The 14,396-nt window shown below is 49.8% G+C and overlaps 2 long non-coding RNA genes across 3 annotated transcripts; one reads left to right on the forward strand and one right to left on the reverse strand.

Annotated features, from left to right (window-relative positions):
* Positions 1 to 11,411: 11,411 nt before the first annotated feature.
* LOC127919004 (uncharacterized) lies at positions 11,412 to 14,074 on the forward strand. The gene is made up of 2 exons (XR_008101671.1): positions 11,412 to 12,593; positions 12,637 to 14,074. It is a non-coding gene; the product is annotated as an uncharacterized LOC127919004 (long non-coding RNA).
* On the reverse strand, positions 11,803 to 12,312 carry LOC127919005 (uncharacterized). 2 transcript variants are annotated; one of them, XR_008101672.1, is made up of 3 exons: positions 12,236 to 12,312; positions 11,987 to 12,172; positions 11,803 to 11,940 (listed from the first exon to the last, which is right to left on the reverse strand). It is a non-coding gene; the product is annotated as an uncharacterized LOC127919005 (long non-coding RNA). The 2 variants fall into 2 exon arrangements; XR_008101673.1 differs by having other exon boundaries at positions 11,987 to 12,096; positions 12,158 to 12,298.
* Positions 14,075 to 14,396: the final 322 nt, after the last annotated feature.

Genomic DNA, 14,396 nt, shown 5'->3' on the forward strand with positions numbered 1-14,396 from the left:
CGCTGACACCAACCTGGGTATGTTATTAAACCTGATTAACCCTTATCTAGAGACCACTGACACCAACCTGGGTATGTTATTAAACCTTATCTAGAGACCGCTGACACCAACCTGGGTATGTTATTAAACCTGATTAACCCTTATCTAGAGACCGCTGACACCAACCTGGGTATGTTATTAAACCTGATTAACCCTCTAGATCTGACACCAAGTATGTTATTAAAGACTTATCTAGAGCTGACACCAACCTGGGTATGTTATTAAACCTTATCTAGAGACCGCTGACACCAACCTGGGTATGTTATTTATTAAACCTTATCTAGAGACCGCTGACACCAACCTGGGTATGTTATTAAACCTGATTAACCCTTATCTAGAGACCGCTGACACCAACCTGGGTATGTTATTAAACCTGATTAACCCTTATCTAGAGACCGCTGACACCAACCTGGGTATGTTATTAAACCTTATCTAGAGACCGCTGACACCAACCTGGGTATGTTATTAAACCTTATCTAGAGACCGCTGACACCAACCTGGGTATGTTATTAAACCTTATCTAGAGACCGCTGACACCAACCTGGGTATGTTATTAAACCTGATTAACCCTTATCTAGAGACCGCTGACACCAACCTGGGTATGTTATTAACCCTGATTAACCCTTATCTAGAGACCGCTGACACCAACCTGGGTATGTTATTAAACCTTATCTAGAGACCGCTGACACCAACCTGGGTATGTTATTAAACCTGATTAACCCTTATCTAGAGACTGCTGACACCAACCTGGGTATGTTATTAAACCTGATTAACCCTTATCTAGAGACAGCTGACACCAACCTGGGTATGTTATTAAACCTGATTAACCCTTATCTAGAGACCGCTGACACCAACCTGGGTATGTTATTAAACCTGATTAACCCTTATCTAGAGACCGCTGACACCAACCTGGGTATGTTATTAAACCTGATTAACCTTATCTCTGACACCAACCTGGGTATGTTATTAAACCTTATCTAGAGACCGCTGACACCAACCTGGGTATGTTATTAAACCTGATTAACCCTTATCTAGAGACCACTGACACCAACCTGGGTATGTTATTAAACCTGATTAACCCTTATCTAGAGACCGCTGACACCAACCTGGGTATGTTATTAAACCTGATTAACCCTTATCTAGAGACCACTGACACCAACCTGGGTATGTTATTAACCCTGATTAAACCTTATCTAGAGACACTGACACCAACCTGGGTATGTTATTAAACCTTATCTAGAGACCGCTGACACCAACCTGGGTATGTTATTTATTAACCCTTATCTAGAGACCACTGACACCAACCTGGGTATGTTATTAAACCTGATTAAACCTTATCTAGAGACCGCTGACACCAACCTGGGTATGTTATTAAACCTGATTAAACCTTATCTAGAGACCGCTGACACCAACCTGGGTATGTTATTAAACCTTATCTAGAGACCGCTGACACCAACCTGGGTATGTTATTAAACCTGATTAAACCTTATCTAGAGACCACTGACACCAACCTGGGTATGTTATTAAACCTGATTAAACCTTATCTAGAGACCGCTGACACCAACCTGGGTATGTTATTAAACCTGATTAAACCTTATCTAGAGACTGCTGACACCAACCTGGGTATGTTATTAAACCTGATTAAACCTTATCTAGAGACCACTGACACCAACCTGGGTATGTTATTAAACCTTATCTAGAGACCGCTGACACCAACCTGGGTATGTTATTAAACCTGATTAAACCTTATCTAGAGACCGCTGACACCAACCTGGGTATGTTATTAAACCTGATTAACCCTTATCTAGAGACCGCTGACACCAACCTGGGTATGTTATTAAATTGATCTAGAGACCACTGACACCAACCTGGGTATGTTATTAGAGACTGCTGACACCAACCTGGGTATGTTATTAAACCTGATTAAACCTTATCTAGAGACCGCTGACACCAACCTGGGTATGTTATTAAACCTGATTAAACCTTATCTACTGACACCAACCTGGGTATGTTATTAAACCCTAGAGACCGCTGACACCAACCTGGGTATGTTATTAAACCTTATCTAGAGACCGCTGACACCAACCTGGGTATGTTATTAAACCTTATCTAGAGACCGCTGACACCAACCTGGGTATGTTATTTGATTAAACCTTATCTAGAGACCACTGACACCAACCTGGGTATGTTATTAAACCTGATTAACCCTTATCTAGAGACCACTGACACCAACCTGGGTATGTTATTAAACCTGATTAACCCTTATCTAGAGACTGCTGACACCAACCTGGGTATGTTATTAAACCCTTATCTAGAGACTGCTGACACCAACCTGGGTATGTTATTATTAACCCTTATCTAGAGACCGCTGACACCAACCTGGGTATGTTATTAAACCTGATTAACCCTTATCTAGAGACCGCTGACACCAACCTGGGTATGTTATTAAACCTGATTAACCCTTATCTAGAGACCGCTGACACCAACCTGGGTATGTTATTAAACCTTATCTAGAGATTGACACCAACCTGGGTATGTTATTAAACCTGATTAAACCTTATCTAGAGACCGCTGACACCAACCTGGGTATGTTATTAACCAACCTGGGTATGTTATTAACCCTTATCTAGAGACTGCTGACACCAACCTGGGTATGTTATTAAACCTGATTAACCCTTATCTAGAGACCGCTGACACCAACCTGGGTATGTTATTAAACCTGATTAAACCTTATCTAGAGACCGCTGACACCAACCTGGGTATGTTATTAAACCTGATTAAACCTTATCTAGAGACCGCTGACACCAACCTGGGTATGTTATTAAACCTGATTAACCCTTATCTAGAGACCACTGACACCAACCTGGGTATGTTATTAAACCTGATTAACCCTTATCTAGAGACCACTGACACCAACCTGGGTATGTTATTAAACCTGATTAACCCTTATCTAGAGACCGCTGACACCAACCTGGGTATGTTATTAAACCTGATTAACCCTTATCTAGAGACCGCTGACACCAACCTGGGTATGTTATTAAACCTGATTAACCCTTATCTAGAGACCGCTGACACCAACCTGGGTATGTTATTAACCCTTATCTAGAGACCGCTGACACCAACCTGGGTATGTTATTAAACCTGATTAACCCTTATCTAGAGACTGCTGACACCAACCTGGGTATGTTATTAAACCTTATCTAGAGACCACTGACACCAACCTGGGTATGTTATTAAACCTGATTAACCTTATCTAGAGACCACTGACACCAACCTATGTTATTAAAGATTAACTTATCTAGAGACAGCTGACACCAACCTGGGTATGTTATTAAACCTGATTAACCCTTATCTAGAGACCGCTGACACCAACCTGGGTATGTTATTAAACCTGATTAACCCTTATCTAGAGACAGCTGACACCAACCTGGGTATGTTATTAAACCTGATTAACCCTTATCTAGAGACCACTGACACCAACCTGGGTATGTTATTAAACCTGATTAACCCTTATCTAGAGACCGCTGACACCAACCTGGGTATGTTATTAAACCTGATTAACCCTTATCTAGAGACAGCTGACACCAACCTGGGTATGTTATTAAACCTGATTAACCCTTATCTAGAGACCGCTGACACCAACCTGGGTATGTTATTAAACCTATTAACCCTTATCTAGAGACCGCTGACACCAACCTGGGTATGTTATTAAACCTGATTAAACCCTTATCTAGAGACAGCTGACACCAACCTGGGTATGTTATTAAACCTTATCTAGAGACCACTGACACCAACCTGGGTATGTTATTAAACCTGATTAACCCTTATCTAGAGACGCTGACACCAACCTGGGTATGTTATTAAACCTGATTAACCCTTATCTAGAGACCACTGACACCAACCTGGGTATGTTATTAAACCTGATTAACCCTTATCTAGAGACCGCTGACACCAACCTGGGTATGTTATTAAACCTGATTAACCCTTATCTAGAGACCGCTGACACCAACCTGGGTATGTTATTAAACCTTATCTAGAGACTGCTGACACCAACCTGGGTATGTTATTAAACCTTATCTAGAGACCACTGACACCAACCTGGGTATGTTAGAGATTAAACCTGTTATTAACCCTTATCTAGAGACCGCTGACACCAACCTGGGTATGTTATTAAACCTGATTAACCCTTATCTAGAGACTGCTGACACCAACCTGGGTATGTTATTAAACCTTATCTAGAGACCACTGACACCAACCTGGGTATGTTATTAAACCTGATTAACCCTTATCTAGAGACTGCTGACACCAACCTGGGTATGTTATTAAACCTGATTAACCCTTATCTAGAGACCACTGACACCAACCTGGGTATGTTATTAAACCTGATTAACCCTTATCTAGAGACCGCTGACACCAACCTGGGTATGTTATTTATTAACTTATCTAGAGACCACTTGTTATTAAACTGATTAACCCTTATCTAGAGACCGCTGACACCAACCTGGGTATGTTATTTATTAACCCTTATCTAGAGACCACTGACACCAACCTGGGTATGTTATTAAACCTTATCTAGAGACCGCTGACACCAACCTGGGTATGTTATTAAACCTTATCTAGAGACCGCTGACACCAACCTGGGTATGTTATTAAACCTGATTAAACCTTATCTAGAGACCGCTGACACCAACCTGGGTATATTAAACCTGATTAACCCTTATCTAGAGACCACTGACACCAACCTGGGTATGTTATTAACCCTTATCTAGAGACTGCTGACACCAACCTGGGTATGTTATTAAACCTTATCTAGAGACCGCTGACACCAACCTGGGTATGTTATTAAGCCTTATCTAGAGACCGCTGACACCAACCTGGGTATGTTATTAAACCTTATCTAGAGACCGCTGACACCAACCTGGGTATTGTTATTAAACCTGTTATTAAATTAAACCTTATCTAGAGACCGCTGACACCAACCTGGGTATGTTATTAAACCTGATTAAACCTTATCTAGAGACCACTGACACCAACCTGGGTATGTTATTAACCCTGATTAAACCTTATCTAGAGACCACTGACACCAACCTGGGTATGTTATTAAACCTGATTAACCCTTATCTAGAGACCACTGACACCAACCTGGGTATGTTATTAAACCTGATTTATCTAGAGACCACTGACACCAACCTGGGTATGTTATTAACCCTGATTAACCCTTATCTAGAGACTGCTGACACCAACCTGGGTATGTTATTATTAACCCTTATCTAGAGACCGCTGACACCAACCTGGGTATGTTATTAACCCTTATCTAGAGACCGCTGACACCAACCTGGGTATGTTATTAAACCTGATTAACCCTTATCTAGAGACTGCTGACACCAACCTGGGTATGTTATTAAACCTGATTAACCCTTATCTAGAGACCACTGACACCAACCTGGGTATGTTATTAAACCTTATCTAGAGACCGCTGACACCAACCTGGGTATGTTATTAAACCTGATTAACCCTTATCTAGAGACCACTGACACCAACCTGGGTATGTTATTAAACCTTATCTAGAGACCGCTGACACCAACCTGGGTATGTTATTAAACCTTATCTAGAGACCACTGACACCAACCTGGGTATGTTATTAAACCTTATCTAGAGACCACTGACACCAACCTGGGTATGTTATTAAACCTGATTAACCCTTATCTAGAGACCGCTGACACCAACCTGGGTATGTTATTAAACCTTATCTAGAGACCGCTGACACCAACCTGGGTATGTTATTAAACCTGATCTAGAGACCGCTGACACCAACCTGGGTATGTTATTAACCCTTATCTAGAGACCGCTGACACCAACCTGGGTATGTTATTAAACCTGATTAACCCTTATCTAGAGACCACTGACACCAACCTGGGTATGTTATTAAACCTGATTAACCCTTATCTAGAGACCACTGACACCAACCTGGGTATGTTATTAAACCTTATCTAGAGAACGCTGACACCAACCTGGGTATGTTATTAAACCTGATTAAACCTTATCTAGAGACCGCTGACACCAACCAGGGTATGTTATTAAACCTTATCTAGAGACCACTGACACCAACCTGGGTATGTTATTAAACCTGATTAAACCTTATCTAGAGACCACTGACACCAACCTGGGTATGTTATTAAACCTGATTAAACCTTATCTAGAGACCACTGACACCAACCTGGGTATGTTATTAAACCTGATTAAACCTTATCTAGAGACCGCTGACACCAACCTGGGTATGTTATTAAACCTGATTAAACCTTATCTAGAGACCAACCTGACACCAACCTGACACCAACCTGGGTATGTTATTAAACCTGATTAAACCTTATCTAGAGACCACTGACACCAACCTGGGTATGTTATTAAACCTTATCTAGAGACTAGAGACCACTGACACCAACCTGGGTATGTTATTAAACCTGATTAACCCTTATCTAGAGACTGCTGACACCAACCTGGGTATGTTATTAAACCTGATTAACCCTTATCTAGAGACCACTGACACCAACCTGGGTATGTTATTAAACCTTATCTAGAGACTGCTGACACCAACCTGGGTATGTTATTAAACCTGATTAAACCTTATCTAGAGACCGCTGACACCAACCTGGGTATGTTATTAAACCTGATTAAACCTTATCTAGAGACCGCTGACACCAACCTGGGTATGTTATTAAACCTGATTAAACCTTATCTAGAGACCGCTGACACCAACCTGGGTATGTTATTTATTAAACCTTATCTAGAGACCACTGACACCAACCTGGTTATTAAACCTGATTAAATTGACACCAACCTGGGTATGATTAAACCTTATCTAGAGACCGCTGACACCAACCTGGGTATGTTATTAACCCTGATTAACCCTTATCTAGAGACAGCTGACACCAACCTGGGTATGTTATTAAACCTGATTAACCCTTATCTAGAGACCACTGACACCAACCTGGGTATGTTATTAAACCTGATTAACCCTTATCTAGAGACCACTGACACCAACCTGGGTATGTTATTAAACCTGATTAACCCTTATCTAGAGACCACTGACACCAACCTGGGTATGTTATTAAACCTGATTAACCCTTATCTAGAGACCGCTGACACCAACCTGGGTATGTTATTAACCCTTATCTAGAGACCGCTGACACCAACCTGGGTATGTTATTAAACCTTATCTAGAGACCACTGACACCAACCTGGGTATGTTATTAAACCTGATTAAACCTTATCTAGAGACCGCTGACACCAACCTGGGTATGTTATTAACCTGATTAAACCTTATCTAGAGACTGCTGACACCAACCTGGGTATGTTATTAACCCTTATCTAGAGACTGCTGACACCAACCTGGGTATGTTATTAACATCCTGGTATCAATAACACCCCTCTCTCTCTCCTCCAGGTAACATCCTGTTGAACATCCTGGTCCAGCCCTCATCAATAACACCCCCCCCCTCTCTCTCCTCCAGGTAACATCCTGTTGAACATCCTGGTTCAGCCCTCATCAATAACACCCCCTCTCTCTCTCCTCCAGGAAACATCCTGTTGAACATCCTGGTCCAGCCCTCATCAATAACACCCCCCCTCTCTCTCTCCTCCAGGTAACATCCTGTTGAACATCCTGGTTCAGCCCTCATCAATAACACCCCCCTCTCTCTCCCTCCTCCAGGTAACATCCTGTTGAACATCCTGGTTCAGCCCTCATCAATAACACCCCCCCCTCTCTCTCTCCTCCAGGTAACATCCTGTTGAACATCCTGGTTCAGCCCTCATCAATAACACCCCCCCCCCCCCTCTCTCTCTCCTCCAGGTAACATCCTGTTGAACATCCTGGTCCAGCCCTCCATCCTCTGTTCCAGAATGGGGAAGAACAACGTGATGGTGATGTGTGTTCCTAACCCTGTCGTGGACCACAACGACCCTACCAACCCTGTCGCCATGCTGATCAGGGTCAAAACAGGAGAGGACGCTGATGAGCTGCACAACATACTGGAGGAGAAGAAAGCTTAGAGGACGAGCCACCTGGAGGGGGGTACAGGCTGCCCCCACTCCACCCTTCTGCCTATCAACTAACCCCAGGGCCTGTCCTGTACCCCTCCACCCCAGGGCCAGTCCTGTACCCCTCCACCCCAGGGCCAGTCCTGTACCCCTCCACCCCAGGGCCAGTCCTGTACCCCTCCACCCCAGGGCCAGTCCTGTACCCCTCTACCCCAGGTCCAGTCCTGTACCCCTCCACCCCAGGGCCAGTCCTGTACCCCTCCACCCCAGGGCCAGTCCTGTACCCCTCCACCCCAGGGCCAGTCCTGTACCCCTCCACCCCAGGGCCAGTCCTGTACCCCTCCACCACAGGGCCAGTCCTGTACCCCCCTCCACCCCAGGGCCAGTCCTGTACCCCTCTACCCCAGGTCCAGTCCCCCCCCTCCACCCCAGGGCCAGTCCTGTACCCCTCCACCCCAGGTCCAGTCCTGTACCCCTCTACCCCAGGGCCATTCCTGTACCCCTCCACCCCAGGGCCAGTCCTGTACCCCTAGCCCCTCCACCCCAGGACCAGGCCCCTAGCCCCTCCACCCCAGGGTACCCATCTACCCCAGGACCAGTCCTATACCCCCTCCACCCCAGGGCCAGTCCTGTACCCCTCCACCCCAGGGCCAGTCCTGTACCCCTCCACCCCAGGGCCAGTCCTGTACCCCTCCACCCCAGGGCCAGTCCTGTACCCCTAGCCCCTCCACCCCAGGACCAGGCCCCTAGCCCCTCCACCCCAGGGTACCCCTCCACCCCAGGACCAGTCCTGTACCCCTCTACCCCAGGGCCAGTCCTGTACCCCTCCACCCCAGGGCCAGTCCTGTACCCCTCCACCCCAGGGCCAGTCCTGTACCCCTCCACCCCAGGGCCAGTCCTGTACCCCTCCACCCCAGGGCCAGTCCTGTACCCCTCCACCCCAGGGCCAGTCCTGTACCCCGCCACCACAGGGCCAGTCCTGTACCCCGCCACCACAGGGCCAGTCCTGTACCCCGCCACCACAGGGCCAGTCCTGTACCCCGCCACCACAGGGCCAGTCCTGTACCCCTCCACCACAGGGCCAGTCCTGTACCCCTCCACCCCAGGGCCAGTCCTGTACCCCTCCACCCCAGGGCCAGTCCTGTACCCCTCCACCCCAGGGCCAGTCCTGTACCCCTCCACCCCAGGGCCAGTCCTGTACCCCTCCACCCCAGGGCCAGTCCTGTACCCCTAGCCCCTCTACCCCAGGACCAGTCCTGTACCCCTCTACCCCAGGGCCAGTCCTGTACCCCTCTACCCCAGGGCCAGTCCTGTACCCCTCCACCCCAGGGCCAGTCCTGTACCCCTCCACCCCAGGGCCAGTCCTGTACCCCTCCACCCCAGTGCCAGTCCTGTACCCCGCCACCACAGGGCCAGTCCTGTACCCCGCCACCACAGGGCCAGTCCTGTACCCCTCCACCCCAGGGCCAGTCCTGTACCCCGCCACCACAGGGCCAGTCCTGTACCCCTCCACCCCAGGGCCAGTCCTGTACCCCTCCACCCCAGGGCCAGTCCTGTACCCCGCCACCACAGGGCCAGTCCTGTACCCCGCCACCACAGGGCCAGTCCTGTACCCCTCTACCCCAGGGCCAGTCCTGTACCCCTCCACCCCAGGGCCAGTCCTGTACCCCTCCACCCCAGGGCCAGTCCTGTACCCCTCCACCACAGGGCCAGTCCTGTACCCCGCCACCACAGGGCCAGTCCTGTACCCCGCCACCACACGGCCAGTCCTGTACCCCTCCACCCCAGGGCCAGTCCTGTACCCCTCCACCCCAGGGCCAGTCCTGTACCCCTCTACCCCAGGGCCAGTCCTGTACCCCCCCTCTACCCCAGGGCCAGTCCTGTACCCCTCTACCCCAGGGCCAGTCCTGTACCCCTCTACCCCAGGGCCAGTCCTGTACCCCTCTACCCCAGGGCCAGTCCTGTACCCCTCCACCCCAGGGCCAGTCCTGTACCCCTCCACCCCAGGGCCAGTCCTGTACCCCTCCACCACAGGGCCAGTCCTGTACCCCGCCACCACAGGGCCAGTCCTGTACCCCGCCACCACAGGGCCAGTCCTGTACCCCGCCACCACAGGGCCAGTCCTGTACCCCGCCACCACACGGCCAGTCCTGTACCCCTCCACCCCAGGGCCAGTCCTGTACCCCTCCACCCCAGGGCCAGTCCTGTACCCTCCACCCCAGGGCCAGTCCTGTACCCCGCCACCACAGGGCCAGTCCTGTACCCCGCCACCACAGGGCCAGTCCTGTACCCCGCCACCACAGGGCCAGTCCTGTACCCCTCCACCCCAGGGCCAGTCCTGTACCCCTCCACCACAGGGCCAGTCCTGTACCCCGCCACCACAGGGCCAGTCCTGTACCCCGCCACCACACGGCCAGTCCTGTACCCCTCCACCCCAGGGCCAGTCCTGTACCCCTCCACCCCAGGGCCAGTCCTGTACCCCTCTACCCCAGGGCCAGTCCTGTACCCCTCTACCCCAGGGCCAGTCCTGTACCCCTCTACCCCAGGGCCAGTCCTGTACCCCCTCTACCCCAGGGCCAGTCCTGTACCCCTCCACCCCAGGGCCAGTCCTGTACCCCTCCACCCCAGGGCCAGTCCTGTACCCCTCCACCCCAGTGCCAGTCCTGTACCCCGCCACCACAGGGCCAGTCCTGTACCCCGCCACCACAGGGCCAGTCCTGTACCCCGCCACCACAGGGCCAGTCCTGTACCCCGCCACCACAGGGCCAGTCCTGTACCCCGCCACCACACGGCCAGTCCTGTACCCCTCCACCCCAGGGCCAGTCCTGTACCCCCGCCACCCCAGGGCCAGTCCTGTACCCCGCCACCACAGGGCCAGTCCTGTACCCCGCCACCACAGGGCCAGTCCTGTACCCCGCCACCACAGGGCCAGTCCTGTACCCCTCCACCCCAGGGCCAGTCCTGTACCCCTCCACCCCAGGGCCAGTCCTGTACCCCTCCACCCCAGGGCCAGGTCCCTAGCCCCTCCAGCCCAGTCCCCTAGCCCCTCCACCCCAGGCCCCTAGCCCCTCCACCCCAGGGCCAGGCCCCTAGCCCCTCCACCCCAGGGCCAGTCCTGTACCCCTAGCCCCTCCACCCCAGGGCCAGTCCTGTACCCCTAGCCCCTCCACCCCAGGGCCAGTCCTGTACCCCTCCACCGCAGGGCCAGGCCCCTAGCCCCTCCACCCCAGGGCCCTAGCCCCTCCGCCCCTAGCCCCTCCACCCCAGGCCCCTAGCCCCTCCACCCAGGGCCAGTCCTGTAGCCCCTCCACCCCCTCCACCACAGGGCCCCTCCACCCCAGGCCCCTAGCCCCTCCACCCCAGGCCCCTAGCCCCTCCACCCCAGGCCCCTAGCCCCTCCACCCCAGGTCATGTTTATTTTAACCCTCTTTATCCTTGCCTGTCTCACTGACAACTCTCCAATCTGGAATGGACCCTATTCCCTATCTAGTGCACTACTAGACCAACTATGTCATCTGGAACTAGTGAACTAGAAAGGGGATAGGAGGCCATTTTGTCATGTGATGCCAGAGGGGTCATCTACAACAAGTTTTATCTTCACACACCTGGACTGGACACACCTGGACTAAACTCACCTGTACTAGATACACTGTAACACAGAGACACACCTGGACTAAACTCACCTGTACTAGATACACTGTCACACAGAGACGCACCTGGACTAGACACACACCTGGACTAGACACACACCTGGACTAGACACACACCTGGACTAGACCCACCTGGACTAGATACACTGTAACACAGACACACCTGGACTAGACCCACCTGGACTAGACACACTGTAACACAGAGACATACCTGGACTAGACACACCTGGACTAGACACACTAACACAGAGACATACCTGGAGTAGACACACACCTGGACTAGACCCACCTGGACTAGACCCATCTGGACTAGACACACCTGGACTAGACACAATTGGACTAGACACACTGTAACACAGAGACACACCTGGACTAGACACAACTGGACTAGACACACTAACACAGAGACATACCTGGACTAGACACACCTGGACTAGACCCACCTGGACTAGACACACCTGGACTAGACACACCTGGACTAGACACACTGTAACACAGAGACACACCTGGACTAGACACACCTGGACTAGACACACTGTAACACAGACACACACCTGGACTAGACACACACCTGGACTAGACACACCTGGACTAGACACACTGTAACACAGAGACATGTGACCGTTGAAATGTTTTATTTGCATGCGTTGGTATAGCAACACACATTTTTAGATGTAAAATGTGGTTGTGATTATTACTGTGAAAGTCCAATGGGCTCCACTGTCTTGCTCCTAGCAGACATGACACTTGTTGAGTGACCCATATGCATTCATCTTGTTGTTGGGGGGGTTCAGTAACATTCCCTCTAGATTGAATACTGCTGCTACAGTTTGAGTTAAAAGACGAGAGGGGAAGCAGGCTGAGGTTTTAAACGGAGAGGGGAAGACGAGAGGGGAAGCAGGCTGAGGTTTTAAACGGAGAGGGGAAGAGGAGAGGGGAAGCAGGCTGAGGTTTTAAACGGAGAGGGGAAGAGGAGAGGGGAAGCAGGCTGAGGTTTTAAACGGAGAGGGGAAGAGGAGAGGGGAAGCAGGCTGAAGTTTTAAACGGTTGGCGATACTGTGGTTCTTCTGGTTGGGGACAAGAGGAGACCTTTAATTAATGTGTTAGGAGACTAGTATGACGAGGGACTGTTTTTTTCCCTACCTGCTCTCTGTCCAGCTCCCTCGGGGATAACTTGAGGAGTTAAACCGTGTTTTCAAAGGGGGGTGTTGATGAGGTTTAATTTCAAATGGCTCAATATTCTCTATCTAGTGCACTATGTAGGGAATAGGGTTCCCCCCCATAGGGCCCTGGTCAAAAGTAGTGCACTATGTAGGGAATAGGGAGCTATTTTAGCCGCAGGCCCTTTTATGTTAATGCAAGACTGGGTCAGTTTTATCAGATAATCTGAGAACTAGATAAACCCTCCCCCCAACAGCATCTAGTTAGTTCTCACCTTTCACTGCCTAAACCTAGTGTTGTCTGTCTGTGGGTTTCTACTGAATGTTTGTTCACATCTCTTTTCTTTTCTTTGTAAGACTGTATTTATTGTAAAAGATAAATGGAAATATGTTGTGCTGGAGTGAGATTCATTATTTTACCTGTCTGAGTAAAAGGACTCCAACTCCCTTCTCTCCCTCGTGGAATTACACTCACTCAAAATGGCTGCCGGGTTCACCCACAACTGTGTACCTGTCTGAGTACATGGACTCCAACTCCCTTCTCTCCCTCGTGGAATTACACTCACTCAAAATGGCTGCCGGATTTACCCACAACTGTGTACCTGTCTGAGTACATGGACTCCAACTCCCTTCTCTCCCTCGTGGAATTACACTCACTCAAAATGGCTGCCGGGTTCACCCATAACTGTGTACCTGTCTGAGTAAATGGACTCCAACTCCCTTCTCTCCCTCGTGGAATTACACTCACTCAAAATGGCTGCCGGGTTCACCCACAACTGTGTACCTGTCTGAGTAAATGGACTCCAACTCCCTTCTCCCCCTCGTGGAATTACACTCACTCAAAATGGCTGCCGGGTTCACCCACAACTGTCTCGAAAGGGAATGTCTGCTTCAGTAATTGTCTTTCTTTGATAATATATCTCCCTTCACAGCCTCTCAGAGGCATTATAGATATATATATTTCTAGAGCTGCTCAAAAGAAGCACACCATTTTGGATGCAGGGAGAGGGCCTGTAAGGTCACACAGTCTGTTTTCCACAAGGCGTCATCGGTTGGTGTGAAAGGATGCTCTTTCCTTCATCTCTAGGTTTGGTTGTTTCCAAGTGTCCTTTTTTGTCTGTCGCCTGTCTGAAACATTTTGTCGTCATTGATTTAAAATGGGGAATAAATTCATCAACAATTCAACGGGTAGCACTTGTTTTTCTTGTCACTGGTGGTCGGCCGGTACCGCCTGGTGGTCGGTACGTACCGCCTGGTGGCCGGCCGGTACCGCCTGGTGGTCGGTACGTACCGCCTGGTAGCCGGCCGGTACCGCCTGATGGTCGGTCGAACACTGAAATATGTACCAGACTCGCTTTAAACATGTCATACTTAGAAGAAGGGTCTGACCTGGTCTGAAGTAGTGCACTACGAAGGGACACAGTGTTCTTATTCCGGACAAATGGCACCCTATTCCCTTCCTGGTACACTACTTCAGACCAGGTCAGACCCTTCTTCTAAGTATGAC

The sequence above is a fragment of the Oncorhynchus keta genome, unplaced genomic scaffold (genome assembly GCF_023373465.1).
Source record: "Oncorhynchus keta strain PuntledgeMale-10-30-2019 unplaced genomic scaffold, Oket_V2 Un_contig_15511_pilon_pilon, whole genome shotgun sequence".
NCBI lineage: Eukaryota > Metazoa > Chordata > Actinopteri > Salmoniformes > Salmonidae > Oncorhynchus > Oncorhynchus keta.